General features: G+C 44.8%; 1 protein-coding gene across 5 annotated transcripts in view; it reads right to left on the reverse strand.

The window, feature by feature from the left end:
* Positions 1 to 18,272, reverse strand: part of NPAS3 (neuronal PAS domain protein 3) — an 888,615-nt gene that overhangs the window by 150,903 nt on the left and 719,440 nt on the right. The window lies entirely within an intron of this gene.

An 18,272-nucleotide genomic window follows, 5' to 3' on the forward strand; every position in this document is an offset into this window, starting at 1 on the left:
TAAGTATCCCCTTAAAAAAAAAGTACCCCCAGTACCTACAGTTTTCAGATGCAATTTTTTTTCTACCATTGCAACATATTTGTTTAAACAACTTAATCATAGCCGGGACGGGCGATTAAATTTTTGGGTGTAAAAAATACAAAAATAATAAAGTGCTGTAAAACTTAAAACAAAAATTCAGTTTTCTCCAAATTTCAGTTGTGTTGCGTACCCCTCAGACTTCTCTCGAGTACCTCTTTGTACCACTGGTTGAGAATCACTACTAGAAGACTAACCTGACGTTACTTGGGTCTGTCAGAACGGGGCTTAGGGTATGGGGGGATTAGGGCAGGAGGCTGGGTGTGTGTGTGTGTGAAGGAGTCAGGGTTAGGGGGTGAGGAGGGGCTCGGGGCAGCAGGTAGAGCAGGGGGATGGAGTGCTCAGGGCATTTGGTGAGGGTGCAGCAGCCAGGCAGGGATTTGGAAGGTGTGGAGAGGCTCATGGCAGTGGATGAGGGCAGCCTGGGACTTCTCCCCAGGGCTGGCCTGGGGCAACGATGCCACGCAGCCCACCCATTGGCTGCTCCCTGGGATAGCAGGGGTCTCTTGGCTTGGCCTCCGGCTACTCTCTGGGGCTGGCATGGGACAGCAGGGACCATGCAGCTAGGGCAACGGCTGCTCCCCGTGGTGGCCAAATTGGCGGTTACTCCCCGAGGGTGGCCAGGGATGGCAGGGGCTGATCTGGCTGACTGGCAGCTGCTCCCTGGGGTTGGGGTGCTTGCTGCCCGCCTTGTGGTAATTCATAAGTATAAGCTGCATACCAAATTTGGCGGTCTAGCTATTAGCGTTTAGGAGGAATTCTTAAGCAAACAGACTCAGACAAACAGACAGATTCAAAAACTCTCAGATATATAGTAGATGTACACATACAATAACATATACTCAGAGAATCATGATACAACATTCGGATAATGACACATTACATGATTATACAATTACAAACACACATTTATTTAAAATGATGTAACTGTTTAAGAATATAAAGTGGGGCATAACTATTTCATTATTATTATTCATTATCTGAGCAATCACAAGGAGAATGTCCCATATGAGAAAGGTCAGTACAGGTCTGGGGTAGCATTTTTTCCTGCTGTTATCAGCTTGTTCCCTTTCAATCTAATAAAAAAGAAAGTATGTATCTTTTTGAATGTCTATTTGTTTTGTATTCATTGTAGTGAGGAACCCAGCAGTATGTAGAACAACGGTAAAATGCAAGAATGTGCAAATGGGAGAAATCAGAAACAAACTGAGATATTGCCTGGACAGAGACACAGTATTTCAGAATCTAGTGCTGTTGTAGATGCAGTTTAAGTCATGCACTACTTACACCTTGCATATTTTATTGTGCTTCCATAACATTCATATTTCTGATGTAATGTGTTGTGCTATATGTGTGGCCAAAAACACAGAGCAGGAGTCAATAGTATGCTCTGGTAGGCAATAATTTAGTAGTGTGTGGTCTGTACACTGAGGATAGTCTCTAGACCAAATATTACTTTCTGATGCTTCCGCCCGAAGTCTGACAGTTTCCCTTTTTCAGTTTCCATATGGTTAATGCCTCTGATTTCTCCTTTCTCTTATCGTTGCATCTTGCTTTCCTACCCCCCCCCCCTTTTGCCTGGCAAACAGGTACCCTCAATTATATCCATGGGTAATGAGCAATTCTGCATCTCAACAGTAAAGCCTTGCCAATTATATTAAAACTAATTATAACCCTCCTCCCCAGTAAAATCACAACCACATCTGAAAATGATCCACATCCTGAATAGAACACGGATTACATTTTCAGTGAAGTCCCAAAGGGGTTGTATTTAACACATCTTTCAACAACAAATACTCCCACAAAATCAATGGCTCTAGTGCAGCAAGCTGTTTTTAGTGTGGTTCACTTAAATTCTAAAAGTAAAGTTCACATACCTTTACTAAGACCATCAGTGAAAATCATTTTAGTGCTAAATCATACTTTCATGCTGTATTACTCTTCTACCAACTATATCATTTTACAGTAACTATTTTATTCATCTGGTATAGTTACAGAGCGTAAATCAGGATTCATAAATGATCAGTTCATATCCTTTGGGAGGGAGGGATTACATATAAATAATCCCTTTAATGTACGCATTGCCTCTAAGCATTTCACACAGCAATAAATTGGTAAACTGAATATGAGCAATTAAGAAATTAAATGAAACTAATAAAATGGGTATTTTTTTCTTGATGGTTATTTTGTTTGGGGATTAGTGAATATAAGAAAGTCACTCTAATTTTGTATGGAGTTAAACAAACGGTAGAATTTTAATACATGATATCTGTCAGTTTTCCACTATTGCATTTCAATCAAAACTCTGCTCTAGAAATACTTCAACATACCTTTCACTATAGGCTTTGGATTATTAACTATGAAATACAAGTACCCATTGCACATAAATGTAATGCTGTATTACATAGTAATGCACAACAAAAATAACAGATTCAAAACTGGATTCAAAATACTAAACCTATGCATTTGAAATGATACAGCAGTCTGGCAATTATAGAGTGGCCCCATCTTCCACACATCTCAACCAACTGCTTGCATGCCAGAAGAAAAAAAATCATGATGCGATGGCAGCTTTGTCATAAGTGAAACAGGAAACCGCAGGAACAGGCGGTGGTAGAGATACAGAAATCCATAGGACTTACGATTCATGAGAAGTGAATTTATCAGATACAGGCCTGGATCATTTTAACTTGCCTTAAAAGAATAAGCTAGAGACTTTGAGTTGAAGAGCTAATGAGGAAGTGGTGCAACACCTAGGACATCTAGAGAATAGATGGTGATTGATGTCCATGATGGAGAGACTGAAAAGGGTAATAGCATCACTCATATTTTGTTATAGCAGGTCATTCTCACGTTTGCAAAGGGAAATGAGATTTTATAGGCGTATATACAATTAAGGATTTTTTCCCAAGAAAAGTCTGATGGAGGAGTTACAAGATGTTTTTTCTGCACAATATTACTGTAAAATAGTCTTTAAAGGTGTTGTAAACAAACACAGGTCTTTTTTGATCGGCAACAGAAGCACTTCTGACAACAACATTGACATACTTGTGAAGTGAAATGGAACACAAAATGCTATTAATTTCTTTTTCTGAGGCACTGGATTACTAAAATAGGCATGATATACTTTGCTATTACTGCCAATCTTAAAATAGAGCAGAGATATTTCAAACCCGAGACTACAGACTAGCTACACCTTTATGACAATAACAACAAAAATCACTGAGAAAGTCACTGCAACCCTGGTTGACAAAAATGTGTAGAGCAATTAAACAACCAAATATCTAGGGGAAACATTCTTTATTTCAGCCTTACATTTAACAAATACAGACTGTAAGAGGATCCATCAGACAGAGAAGATCCCATAAAAATGGACAGGTTGGGACTTGTCATTAGCCTATAGATCTCTCCTCATCTTTATGTAGCTATAGGAATAACAAATGCTTCAGGGTGAGGGGCCTGCTTACTAAAGCTGGCCCTACAAATTGTTCCATGTACTACTTTTTGCAAAGTAATTCAGTACAATCATTTGTAGTTCATTAGCTATTGCTATATACTATTGAGAAAGTGACACTTTCAGCATTCTGCAATTCAGCAAAACCAGAGAATATGGTGTGTAGCCTATACGGTGTGAAGCCTAATCCTGCATGCTTGCCTATATATCTTATTTTTCATGGGTTTGACTATGTTTCAATAGTTTATAACAGGTTTATAGTTTATATCAGAATATTAATTAGCTACAACACCAGGGACCTACTGGTCATATCCGGTACGTTGACCTAAGTCAGCGTAAATATGTTTGGTACCTTTCACCAACGTAATGGTGATGAACTAAAGCACAAGATCCATATATGGTTGCAATGTTGTACATAGATAGATATGCATCGAAGCAGGGTGTTTATGGGGAGGGGGCTACTTCAGTTCATACCCTCTTTGTACTTAACAGGTGCACCACACTTGGAACTTTGAAAAATAAAAACCAGTTAGGACAGAAAAAAGAGATGTAAGAATGAGCTAATGTAATTAATATGTATGACAAGTCTCATGGGGTATGTCTACACTACCCTCCTACTTCGAACTAGGAGGGTAATGTATGCATACCGCACTTGCTAATGAAGCCCGGGATTTGAATTTCCCGGGCTTCATTAGCATAAGCGGGGAGCCGCCATTTTTAAATCCCCGCTGCTTCGAACCCCGTGTAGCGCAGCTACACGGGGCTCGAACTAGGTAGTTCGGACTAGGGTGCCTATTCCGAACTACCGTTACTCCTCGTGAAACTCCTAGTTCGAACTAGCGGGGTAGTGTAGACATACCCAGAGGGATAGCCATGTTAGTCTGTATCTCTAAAAACAACTAGAAGTCCTGTGGCATCTTAGGGTACGTCTAGACGACACACTTTTTTCAAAAGAGGCTTTTTTCAAAGATAATTTCAAAAAAGCCTCTTTCGAAAAAGAGCATCCAGATTGCACTAAGTGGATCGAAAAATCGATCAGCTTTTTGAAAAAGAGCGTCCAGACTGCCTGGAGACTCTGTCAAAAAAAAGGGCACCTGGAAGCACTTGTGCCAGGGCATGGGACCAGCCTTTACTTCCGGGTCCTGCAGCATGCTCTTTGCAGAGACACGTGCTTTAAGGGAACCCCCTGAACAGCCGTTAGTCTGCTCCTGCAGCTGGCTAGCCTACCTCCTAGATGGACAGCAAAGCTTTTGCAGTGCTTGCTTGGAGTGCCCTGCTTTCTGGGACACCAAAGAATTTTTTTTCCTGGTTGGTTTTTGTGCTTTGAATTGTTTTTTTGCCATGGAGCTGGAGCTGCCCCTGGGCAGGTGATGGCCCCATGCTGTAGTGCTTCAAGTTCTGCTGCAACTCCATGAGACCTTCATGATGTTCATGCCAGGTCTGGATTCTGAATCCAGCCTTCAGCCCCTCGCTTGGGCTGCAGCAACACTGTTCTTGCCAGCGAACTTCTTCCACGAGATGCGATTTTGGAGGCTGGAGACAAGTTCAGACTTGTGGGACCGGCTCGTCATGGAGCGGTGGGATGACCAGGCTTGGCTCTGAAACTTCCGTATGCGGAAGTTCACCTTCCAGGAGCTGTGTACCTGGCTCGCCCCCGCCCTGCAATGACAGGACACCCACCTGTGCCCTGCCATCCCCCTGGTGAAGAGGATAGCTATTGCCCTCTGGAAGTTGGCGACCACTGACAGCTACTGTTCAGTAGGACACCAGTTTGGCATGGGGAGATCTACTGTTGGCGCTGTGTTGATGGAGGTAAGTCCCTCTGGGGGGACAGTACATGAGGGGTAGGGGGACTGTAACAGGAAAGGGCGGGGGGGCAATGGAGTGGGAGTGGAGGAGGGCTTCTGGCCTCACCCTGCCCTATTGCTGGGATCGACTGCTGGGAAGGGCTCCTGGGGTCTTGAGTGGAGGAGGGTGAGGGAGCACCGCCAAAGGACTTGGGCAACCTCTCTAACTTCCTATTCTGCGTTTGTATGTGTCTATTTCTGCAGGTGGTGAGGGCCATCAACTCAGAGCTGCTGAACAGGACTGTCCACCTCGGAGACCTAGACACCATCACGGCCAGCTTTTCAGGGCTGGGATTCCCGAACTGTGGAGGAGCGCTCAATGGAACTCACATCCCGATCGGTGCACCGCCCCATCAAGCAGCCCGGTATATCAACAGAAAAGGGTACTTCTCCATGGTGCTGCAGGCCCTGGCTGACCACCTTGGACTATTCACTGACATTTGTGTGGGGTGGTTGGGCCAGGCACATGCTGCTCGGATCTTCTGAAATTCCTACCTTTACCACAGGCTGCAGGTTGGAACATTCTTCCCTTAGCAAGACTTTGCTGTTGAGGATGTGGAGATGCTAATCTGCATTGTGACCAATGCGGCATACCCCCTCATGCCTTGGCTCATGAAGCCGTACACTGGGCATCTGAACACGAGCAGGTGACAATTTAACGTGCACCCGACACGGGTGCGATTGCAGGTGGAATGTGCCTTTGGCTGGCTGAAGGGAAGGTTTAGGTGCCTGCTCACTCGGCTTGACATGGGGGAACGCAATATCCCTGAGGTGGTGGCTGTGTGTGGCATGCTGTACAACCTGGTGGAGAGTAAAGGGGAGGCCTTCCTCCCAGGGGGGGGGACATGGGCTGATGTGGAGGGGAGGCGGTTCAAGCAGCACTGGACAGCTACCATCCGCCAAGCCCATCAGGTGGGAGTCCGCATCCGGGAGGCTCTGCGTGAGAGATTCTCAGCAGGAGCCCAATGACTCTCCCCAGGGTCTCCCCAATGGGGATTGTTGGCCTGAGCCCCCCACTCCAAAACCTTTCCTCCCACAACCCATCCCTGCACTTGTCTCTGGACAATGAACACACACACACCAGGTTTAATATAAAAATATTATGTTTATTAACAAACTATGTGCAAATAAATAATTTTTTGTAACAAAATAAAACTGTGTGCAAAATGTTTTCAAAAATAAACTTTCTTGTGCAACTAGCAAAGTCTTTTTAAAACTGGGGAGAAGGGGGGGGATGGAAACCTGGAGGGAGGGAGGTTTAGCTCTCAGGGTATCACCTGGCCCGCAAAACTCTGCCACCTTGGGTCCATAGCCCTAAACGTCCTCGGGGTTGAGTGGGGCCTGGGACAGTGTGTGGGAGGGAGGGGGGCCGCAGCTGGCTCTGCGCTAGCAGGGAATGAGGGGGGTGACAGAGGGCTGAGGGAGAGGAAGGGGGGGCACAGGAGGCTGGAGCAGGTTGAGCGGGAGGAGCGGCAATGGGGACAGGACCTGGGATAGCCAGGACCTCTTGAATACTCTCACACATTGCTGTCCACTGCGGGAGGAAATCCTCCAGCAATCAGTTGTGCCACCAAGCCTATTCCTGTGTCCTTTCTACCATGGTCTCCTCTATCCTTTTGAGGGCCTCTACATGCCTCTGCATGAGGTCATTGTAGACCCGCCAGTGCCTGTAGCTTCCGTGGGACCGGGTGAGTGGTGGCAAGGGTGTTGCACAGCACTCTGTTCTGGCAGGTCCAGCTGTGGAGGAGAAGAGGGAGAAGCGATCAGTTTTATGAATGCAAACACTGTCGCTACTTATGATCAGTGAGTAAGTCCTTAGAACAAGGGATGGGAATGCCCACATCTGGCCTGGCCAGCAGCCCCAGCCTTACAGGGTCCCCAAGGTGGCTAGGGCAATGTCCCAACCCCCCTTCCCTGCAACACCCTCCCCCTTCACCAGGGCCATACAGCCCAGGGAAGTGTGCAGCCACAGTGGGTCACAAGACGTAGGACAGCGGCCTGGAGCAGCTTGGGTCTCCTAGGGCCCCTACTCACATACCCACTGCCCACTCGTGGCAGCACGGTCTGCAGGACTGATTAGTGTGTCGCTTGTGCATACATGCCCAAGTGCTAGGTATGACACTTGTGGTGGTCTGTGTGGTGTTGTGCATGCACTCTTGTGACCAGCCTGCTTCCTGCCGTTCCTGGAGGGGGGAGGACAGCCCTTCCTGGGGTCAGACATGTGTGGGGCTGCCCATGTGTGCCCTGGGAATGAACATACTTGCACATGCACAGAGAGGTGCAAGCTGTCCAGGAAGAGCATGACACATGCAGACTGCCCCGCAACCGCTGTGCTCCCACCTCCCATGTGTGTGACCCTGACCGCACTCACCTGATGTTCCTTCGCTAGCAGCAGAGGATGCCTGTGAGGCCTCCTGGGTCTCAGGGACCGGCTCCAGGTTCAGGGTAACCACACTGCAGTTGGGGTCCTCCTCCTCCTTCTCCTCTTCATCCTGCAGCTGCTCCTTGGGGTTGTCCTGGCAATGTTGCACCAGTGTCTGCAACCCGGTCTGGACCAGAACCGTGACAAAGAGGGGTTCCTCACCACCTAGGATTCTGTGCAGCTCCTGGAAGTATGCGCAGTGGTGTGGCACTTCCCCTGAGGTGGATCTGCGCTCGCGGGCCCTGGCATAGCCCTGCCTTAGTTCTTTAACCTTGGCCCGCACCTGCTCCAAGGTTCTGAGGTGGTGTCCTTTTTTGGCCAGCCCCTCGGCCATGTGGCCGGAAATGTCTACATTCCGGCGATGGGAATGTAGAGCCTGGAGCGATTCCTCCTCTCCCCGTAGTTCTAAAAGGGTCAGGACCTCTGGCTCTAACCAGGCTGGAGCTTGCCTTGTGCCCCTAGAAGGCTGCTGGGATGGCTCCCTTGAAGGTCCTTGTGGGCCTCGTGTGTCTTGGGCTTGTGCCATGATAAATTCTCAGAGAGGCAGGGAGAGCCATGTGGTCAGAGGCTTCCTCTGGCTGCCTTCCTGCCACAATGGCTGCCCAGGATGCCTGTGCCTTTAAAACATGGCTACTGACAAGAAAACAGAGGTTTTTCCTGCAGATAGATTGTCCACCAGGGCTTTTCCCTGGAGGTCCGTTTAAAAAAAACAAAGCAAAACAAAACAAAACAACCCCCCCCAAAAACCGCATGCGCACACACATTTTTTTCAATAGATCACTGTCGAAAAAGGCATTATGCCTCATAAAACGAGGTTTACTGCTGTTGACAAAACTGCCGTGTTCTTTCAATTTACTTTCGAAAGAATGCGGCGTTAGTATAGACGCGGGTGAAGTTTTTTCGAAAAAACTCTGTAGTCTAGACATACCCTTAAAGACTAACAATTTTATGTGGGTAAAAATCACTTTCAGATTAATACAGTCATGCACGGATTCTCCATGCAGCTGACAAAGTGGTTTTTACCCATGAAGGCTTATGGGCAAATAAATCTGTTAGTCTTTAAGGTGCCCCAGGACTCCCCATTATTAATATGTTTGTAGATGTAATCAACACAAACATACAAGTCTATGGAGTAAGTGTAACCTAACATTTTGTGGACGAGGAAACTAAGTTTGGACATAGAAAGGAGGATGTCAGGTGCTCAAGACACATGATGACAAGGCAGCTTCGGGACTTCCAGGCTTCTTTGTTCTTAGTTCTTTATTATCTTTCTGTCTTTTAGTGTATTTGTTCTCAATTGTAAATCTATAGGATGGTCCTTTGTCACTTACCACTAGATTATCAAGGAAGAGTGTGAGTATATTAATGAAAATATTGTAAGTGAATAATATTAAATGTATTTCTAGAACAATGTTATTGCCTTTGTAACTCTGATTGTTTTGCCATTTCATTACTATTTGATTACTAATTGGTTCTTCTCAATACTAGGGTTGTTCAATTTCGATTAATTAATCAAATAGTCAATGAGATTTCCATCGACTATTAGATTAGTCAATAAGGATTAGCAGATTTCAAAGATTGAAATGCTACATGGAACCTGGGGCTAGTGGTCCCCCATTGGCCTCAGGCTCCATGTGACACTTTTGATTTGAAATGTACAAGGGCCCCAGTGGGGACTCTTGTAAATTTCAAAGTTGGAAAGTCACTGCTGAACCCCTTCCCCTTAACATGGGGCTGGAGGGAAACTGGCTTTTAAGCTGGCTTCCCCAGAACCCCGCCCTCTTCTCCCCTTTGCTGCCTATTTGTGATAGAGGCAGCAAGGGGGACACGCAACTAGTTGAGTATCTGATAAGCTTTTGCTTATCGGATGGTTGACTAGTCAATTAGTCCCTTACATCCCTACTCAATACAAGTTTTTAAGATTATATTTTTCTCAGTACAGGCAGTCCCCGGGTTACGTACAAGATAGGGACTGTAGGTTTGTTCTTAAGTTGAATCTGTATGTAAGTCGGAACTGGCGTCCAGATTCAGACACTGCTGAAACTGACAGTTCTGACTTACATACAGAATCAACTTAAGAACCCCAGGCGTCCCCAAGTCAGCTGCTGCTGAAACTGATCAGCAGCTGATTCCAGGAAGCCTGGGGCAGAGCAACTCTGCCTCGGGCTTCCTGTAGTCAGCGCTGGTCAGTTTCAGCAGAAGCTGACTTGGGGACGCCTGGGGCAGAGCAGCTGGGGTGCTACTGGACCAACCCAGCAGCACCCCATCTGCTCTGCCCCAGACGTCCTGATTCAGCCGCTGCTGAAACTGACCAGCAGCGGCTGAATCAGGACCTGGGGCAGAGCAGCTGGGGTGCTGCCGGGTTGGTCCAGTAGTGCCCACGGGCGCTGCAGGACCAATCGCAGCGCCCCAGCTGCTCTGCCCCAGAGTCCAAAACAAAAGCCTGGTCTGCTGGGGGGGGGGGAGAGCACACTAGCTGCGCCGCCCCCCCCCCCCCCAGCAGACCAGGGACACGGGGAGCAGAGCCGCAGCGGCAGCGGCCCCCAGCAGACCACAGGCGCCCGGACTGAAGCCGCAGCCGCGGGGGGGGTCCCGCGCCTCTGAGGCTTCAGTCAAAGCGGCAGCAGCGGCGGTTCCCCGCGCCTCTGAGGCTTTGCTCTGGCAAAGCCTCAGAGGCGCGGGACCCCCCCGCGACTGCGGCTTCAGTCAGGGTGCCTGTGGTCTGCTGGGGACCGTCCCCGACAGGCAGTCCCCGACTTATATAATATAATAAGCTGTTCGTAAGCTGCTCCGGTGCCCCTGGTCTGCTGGAGACCGTCTCCCGCAGACCACAGGCACCGGGTCTCAAGGGGCAGCAGCAGCGGTTCCCGCACTTCTGAGGCTTTGCTCTGGCAAAGCCTCAGAAGCGCGGGAACCCGCCCGGTGCCCCTGGTCTGCGGGAGACGGTCTCCAGCAGACCAGGGGCACCGGAGCAGCTTACGAACAGCTTATTATATTATATAAGTCGGGGACTGCCTGTACAAGTACCCTTGTTTTACATCCCTCCCTGTACATCGCTCCCTCCCAAGGGTCCTTACAAACTCTATGTGGCCTGATTCTGGGACAAGAAACTACTTATCCTCTGATCAGACAAACTAGAGAACCTATAATACATCTTATATAATATAATAATATTAACCTCCTAAAAGCAGGCAACCGGTGAAACCCACTGAAGTCAATGGGACTTAAGTACGTGCTTAAGTGTTTTGCTGAATAGCAATAATTTGCTGAATTGGGACTTCTGCCAGTAACTTTTAACTGCCTTACTGTCATCTGCCACTTTTACTGCCAAGAATGTCAGCTTGCTGGATGTGGGACAGGTCATTTTAATTATCAACTGTTTTACCAAAGGAAGAAAAGCAGTCCATTTTTGTGGATGACAATAAAATGGATTATTATTATGTTTGATATACTTGCTTTTTGGATGGTTGAAGATATAAGTTGAGGGCTTCCAGTGTAGCCATGTGTCTCATGTTATTACTTACGTAATCATTAATAAAAACACTGTGGAATGGACAGTGTTGAGTGGCTTACAGACAGGTCATAATTTATAACATTCTCCATACTTTGTATACAAAAATATTTCCATGAAAATCAAGTTGTTTTAGATCTCATTTTTTGTACATCGATTTATATGATCAATAGCAGCAAATAATCACATTTTACAGTAACTAAGATTGATGACTGGTGCTTCCTAACATCCATAATTATCATGTATGCAACAGGAAAGGTATCATTGTTTTCATACATTACTCTGATTAATAGAAAATCATGTTTTCTTAGTGAGCTGAATAAGCATATAAAACATGGTCTGGTTGCATCAATACCAGGAGTCAGAAGGGCCTGAGAGCTAACTCTGGTTATCCTGCACACTTGTTTTGATTCAGGATGCTCTTTATGACTTGGTTTGTTGGTACATTTATAGAATAGCCACCATTAAAGTCAATTAGCATTTGCCAACTGTTACAATCTGAGATGATATAGGTTTTTTCCTATTATCTATACCAAGAATAAGAACTATGTGTGGTAACTGTGTAATGTCGGGGACGGGGGAGGAGGGGAGAGAGTGGAAATGTTGACTTCTTAAACAGTAACTACTGATTGTGAATTTCTGCCTTTGAAGTTATCTATTGGTTGTGCTCAAAAGTGATTTTTTCAATTGCACAATTCTTCCACCCAAACCAAGCAAAAACTCTAGTCCTCAATGGGGATTCTCTACATACCAATGGCCAAATGTAAAGCTTCACCTAGTTATGTTGTGTCCGAATTCAGATAAGCATATTTATTCTTTTTGACATTGGGAAAGTTGAATTTTCCCCCAAACACTTATAACTCAGAAACACAGGAAGACCATTACATATAACTATACCAAATAAGTTACCTTTCAGCAAAACACAAGAATGAAAAATTTCTGCTCAAGGAGGTTTTAGCAAATTATCCCTTAGCTCTTACCGTTTAGGAGGAGTTCTTGATCAGATAGAAAGATCGACAAACTCTCTCAAATATATAGTAGATGAATATTTTCTATGTATTCTTTATCTATATTTACTATATTAAATGTTAGGACCAATACACTAAATCATTCATATTTTAACGGCTACATACATCACTCATTTCATACAACTTAGTGTGTTTCAATATACCTGATCCGATAAAAGCCCAACTAGTGTCAATTGTGGTGATGGAGTTTTGCCATAGGGACACTTATTCATTATGATTTTGAATACAACCAATATACTGGCTGCATATGCTTCTGAAAAGAGGTTCAGAATTTATTTTTGTATCTCATTTAACCAGTGCCCAACTTACAACTTCCACTCTGACCCCAGATCAATGCACTCCATGAATCTGACCCAAAAGTAAATTTTGTTGTTTGGGACTATCACAAACTCATAGTTTACAAAACACTCTGTGAGACTATCACAGCTTCTTCACTCCCTTATACTGGTTGTACACCAATATAATGCCACTGACTTCAACAGAATCACTTCTGATTGAAATTAACATAGGTAATCGTGTATCCGACCTTAAAAGTTACTGTTTGAGTAAAAAAATCTTTTTCATTTTTCCTCACAGCATAGGGCCAACATTTTAAAAAGTAACCTTTGATTTTTTTGGGGTGCCCACCTTGAGGCATTTAAAGTTGGGCAACTAAAAAAGGAGGAATTGAAAATAAGAGCTCACTTCTGAAATTTTTGGCTGAATATAAGATCTTTAACACCTCCCTATGAAGCGGTAATGTTTTCTATAAGAACTGGGTCAAGGATTGAAGAGGAATTCCATTCACTCAAAGTACTATTTTTTCATTATGGTTAAGGCTGCCAAACAGAACTTCTACTGTCATCAGGTGCTAGACTGCGTAGGATGCCTAGTTACTATCATATGCTCTTTCTTTTAGCTCAATTCCCACTATAATATTTTCATTTCTGTTTCCTCTGGCTGCTGAACCAGAATGCCAAGGGCAGTTTATTACAATTACCAATATAACTCAAATGAGTGCCACTTGAAGTAAGAGGAAACAAAGATTATGTATAAGCCTCTCCAAACTCCTATGTGAGCTAGAAAAGGGAGCTTTTTGGATGTGATCTGTGGCATTTTCCCAGGCAAGGCCCTGGCAGTGTAGGGATGGGAGCACTGTAAATACCAATGATGAAGTAGAATGCTGCTAATGTTAGTAGGTGAAGATGGCAGAATAAAAAGATGTTTTATATTGCACAGACCTTACATTTTGGAGTTCCCTCTCAAACAGAGTAAAAGGGAAGAAGGAAATAATTTCACACCAAAAGGAAATGTAACCCTAATAATTAGGAAGGAAGGATGAACCTGCTGCAGGTTCAGGTTTCACAGTCTTCAACTATTTTTCAAATATTGGTGTACCACAACACAGAAAAATAAAAGAAATGCTTCTTCTGCTTTCATGGGAAGCAAAAAAGATTTCTAATTCTCTTTTCCTTAGATCAGAGAGAGGAGTGAAATGAATAGCCCAGTTCTGCCCACAGCATCCATTTACTCTTTCATTTGAATAAATGCTATTACTTACTATTATATTCATTATTTACATACCACTTTGGATGTGCAAGACACTTTACAAGAAACTTGACAATTATGTCCCTGTCCTAGCAAGCTCACAATATAAATGGGATGAATATATAACAAAAGGCCACAAGAAAGAGTGCTCTTCAGGAAAATAGTTTTCCAAAGGATGACAGATCATTTCTATATAAATGTTGCATTGCCACACTGCTGCTTATTACTTTCACTTAGTGTTCTTGGTGTTTTTTACATTAAATTACATGTCTGCATTTGATGTAGGGATTGCCGGGTTTGCTGCTGACCTTATGTCATCTTTGGGGCAAACAAGCTGCTCCTTCTCCCCATGTAGTTCTCCAGTTCAATTATAGATCTCTTTTGGAATGGCATCCCCACCATAGTTGTAGAAACAGGATGGAGGTAACACTCTATCTGTGCTCTGCTGCCCTAGCCTTTTATATCACTCTAGAGTGGACAAACATTTGACTACATTGGGTTCTGAGGAACTCCTGCCCAGACTAAGGGGAAATCTTCAGTATTGAACAGCACATCTGTCTTCTCTTTAAGGAGATTTGAGAGACTTTTCTCTCTGTGTGTTATCCATAGCTCTTCCCTCCATGAAAATTTTTCCTTCTCTAATCTTGTCTTGTTCATTCAGTCTCTTGAGCTGCCAGTCAGGAAGAGATGATACCTATAGGCTAATTCATTTCTCTCCACTGGCTATTGAGGATGCTATCAGAGGGTATATCTACACTATAGCTTTAATTCAAGTTAACTTAATTCGAAATAGTTAATTCGAGTTAAACTAATTCAAATTAACACATCTATACACAAAACCTATTTCGAAATAGCGTTTTGCTATTTCAAAATAGTGCGTCCATACTGAGTGGACTCTGAACCGAAGTTAAGGCTTGACGGAACCAGTGCCAGTAGGGCATCAGGTTAGGACTTAGTGTGTGGGGCTTCTGCCTGAGGCTAACTGAGCTCCATGCTTAAAAGGACCCTACCCCCACCCCGGAGAGACAGTTCTCAGGGTTCGCTGCTTGCTTGTCTACCTCAATGAGGGACAGCAAAGCAGTGCTGTCTTGGAGTGCCCTGAGTGCCCACACTTGGGATACCACAGCACTTGGCCACATGGAGCCAGAGCTGCCCTTGAGCATGCCGGTGCATCTCATGGGGTCATTGCCATCAGCCCGCCTGCACTTGCTGCAGGCTGCCATTCGGGGTGGCAGGAGGCGTGTCCAACAGGGGGGCTGTCAGGATCTGGGAGGCCCTGCGGGAGAGTGTCCACCCTGAGGAGCCCTCATATCCACCCCGGTCCTTCCAACCGGGGGCTTATGCCCAATTCCTCCCTCACATCCTTCCACTTACCCCTTCCTAGCCCCTCTTCCTGATGTCAAACAAAAGACACGTATGTTCAAAAATAGAAACTGGGTTTATTGAACAAAACTGGGGTGTGTGTATGGGAGAATGAACCTCTGAAGAGATTGGGAAAAGGAGGTGGGAGAGGGGAAGAGAGAGGGTGGGAGAGGGGAGGGGGAAACCTGGGAGGAGGGAGCTGGAAGGAGGAAGCAAGGAGAAGAAGGGGGAGGGGAAGCTCAGGGCCCAAGGTTGGGGATTTCGCCGGACCAACTTGATTTTCATGCAAACTCGCTCCTGGGTTCGCATGTGGCCTTTAGTGTCCAGGCTGGCAGCTGTCCTGCCATAGATGGCCACATTCCTTTGCTTAGTGCAGAGATCATGGATGTTGGGTGCATCTCCCCCAAACCTGAATAAGGTTCATGATTTCCACCCTGACCAGGAAGGTGCCTGCCTTCTCCAGCCCCTGTCAAGCTCCTGGGAGCTGGCAGACTGCTCCTGGGGAGTGGTGGAGGGCTGGCTGCCAGTGGCTTGCTGGCTTATGTTTTGGGGCCACTGGGTCAGGGGCTCCGGTGACCACTGCCGGCTCTGGGCTGGCAGGCTTGGAACTGGCACAGGCACTGTGGCCAGGGTCTACCCCTTTAATGGCTCTGGGGCTGGGGGAGAGGAGAGCAAGTTTTCCTGGTTGTGCCCAGAGTGGCCACCAGGGCTCCCTGGGAAGGGCTTGAGGCCTCCTATTACAAATTAAGTGTGTACACAGCACTTAATTTGAAATAGCTATTTCGAATTTGGCGTTACTCCTCGTAGAATGAGGTTTACCAAATTCGAATTAAGCGCGCTGCTATTATTTCGAATTAACTTTGCAGTGTAGACATACCCTTAGATCATTCGACACTGATAAGCCATTCAGAGGAGTAGCTGATAGACCAACTAGGATATGTGATAATGCTAAGTAGTAGTCATGGCAAGGTGAGGGAGAAAAAGGAGTATGAGGCAACATCCAGAAGCCAAGAGAAAGCAGCACATGTAGGAAATTGGAAGTAAAGATACCAAGGGATTGATGATCACCCCAGAAGACAGGAGAACAGGATGGGAACCCTGAGGCTCTTTCCAAAAGTTAGGCAAGCCATGACTAGCTGGACATTACCTAAAAAGAAATGCCCGCTTGGTAACTGGGAATTAACTATTACATCATCCAATTACTTCCTTTTGGACAACAATTGAATTACTGCATAGTAAGACTGTTGTAGGGTTCAAGACTGTTTGTATGAAATAAGCCATGGTGGGATAAACTCTTAGGCTATGTCCACACAGCAGAGCTATTTCGGGATTCCTCCGGTATCCCGAAATAGCTATTTCGTATCTTAACACCTAGCCCATTATATCGAAATATAATGGGCTTGCTACTCCGACATCCCTGTAAACCTCGTTGCATGAGGGATAAGGGATGTTTTGGAATAGCGCCTTATTTCGAAATTTGGCACTGTGTAGACAGCACCAAATTTTGAAATAAGCTATTTCAAAATAATGAAATAAGCTACGCAATTTGCATAGCGCAAATTATACAGTTTATTTCGAGGTAAAGGTGCTCTGTAGATGCACCTTAATGTCCATTTCACTGGCTTTTGCTAAAGTCACTTCCTTATGCCCTTCCTTCTACTCCAAGTGACCATTTAGCCTAATGTTTAAGAAATAGTCATTGCTTACTACATTCTCTTGTATGTTAAAAATATCTTAATCGCAATGAATTGTACTTGGCTCTCAAATATTAACCAGACTTACATTGCATAATAATTACTAGCAGAATGCTGACATGTTATAGCATGTCATTGTGTTCTGATGTTTCACTATAGCGTCCCTTTTAGTGCACAAATCACACTTCATATATTGCTGCTGTAATCAGTTAAACATACATACATACATACATACATACATACACACACACATATATATATATATATATATATTAACTGACCCTAGATTTGGGGCTTCAATTTATCAAGCCGAGCTGACATTGCTTGATTTTCAATCTCAGTATCACACTTATCCCAATTATAAATAATAGTGCCAACAAATCACTGCAGACCATTTCCAACATTCTGAAGCACCCTTGTCTCACCATAACTCTTGTCTTGTGCAGCACTCAGACCATTTGGAACTGGAGAGTACTTGTTGGCTTCTGCTGCAATATAAATCTCCCCCTCCCTCACAACTAGCCCTTTATTCTTAACCAGAAGAGTTTGCAGACAGAAACAAATCTAACAAAAGGGTGAACATATTTCTCCTTCTGTTCTGCAGCAGTAAAACAGAATGACCTTGTTTTGATTTCATTTACAGTATAAATATAGCATTTGCAATATTTGAGTAAAGTGACTTTGGCTATTTTATTTATGACTATTGATTTCAGCATAAAGATGATATTTTCTGCATTCTTCCTTGTACTTGTTCGTGAATGAGCACTAATACTGGCTCTGAGATGAGTCATAGCAGGCATTACAAGAAACACTGCCGAGGGCATAACAAAATTCTTGTTGTGTTATTTAACAGAACAATGCCAACAAGGTTTGGAATGGCCTATTTCTCTATGGGGACTAAATCTTACTCCCATTGGATTCTGTGGGAGATTTGCTATCAGATTCAACTTGAGTTGCATCAAGCTGTTTTACAGTAATTCATAGAGCTCTATATTTAATATAAAACAAGACAAACTGTGCTCTAATATATTATGAGTCCAAATTTCTCTGGGAAGAGTAAGATTTCATTCAAACGTCAGACACTTCAACTACAATGCCTTGCATTTCTTTTACCTTTAAAAATATTTTTGAAGTTACAGTACAATCTCTCTGTTTTTTCCACAGAACAGGAATAGCAGCACATCTTTTCCATGCTGTTACAACAATATGCTCCAACCCAATGTGAAAGAATCCCTTCTAGGAGAGAGATGGTAGTTCACACTCTCCATGACCGCCAACAAAGATACCAATTGGAACAAACTGTAGTGGCAGTTTTTGTCATGTTCACATCTATCTACTAGGAACAGAAC

The sequence above is a fragment of the Pelodiscus sinensis genome, chromosome 5 (assembly GCF_052426305.1).
Source record: "Pelodiscus sinensis isolate ZL-2025 chromosome 5, ASM5242630v1, whole genome shotgun sequence".
Classification (NCBI taxonomy): Eukaryota; Metazoa; Chordata; order Testudines; family Trionychidae; genus Pelodiscus; species Pelodiscus sinensis.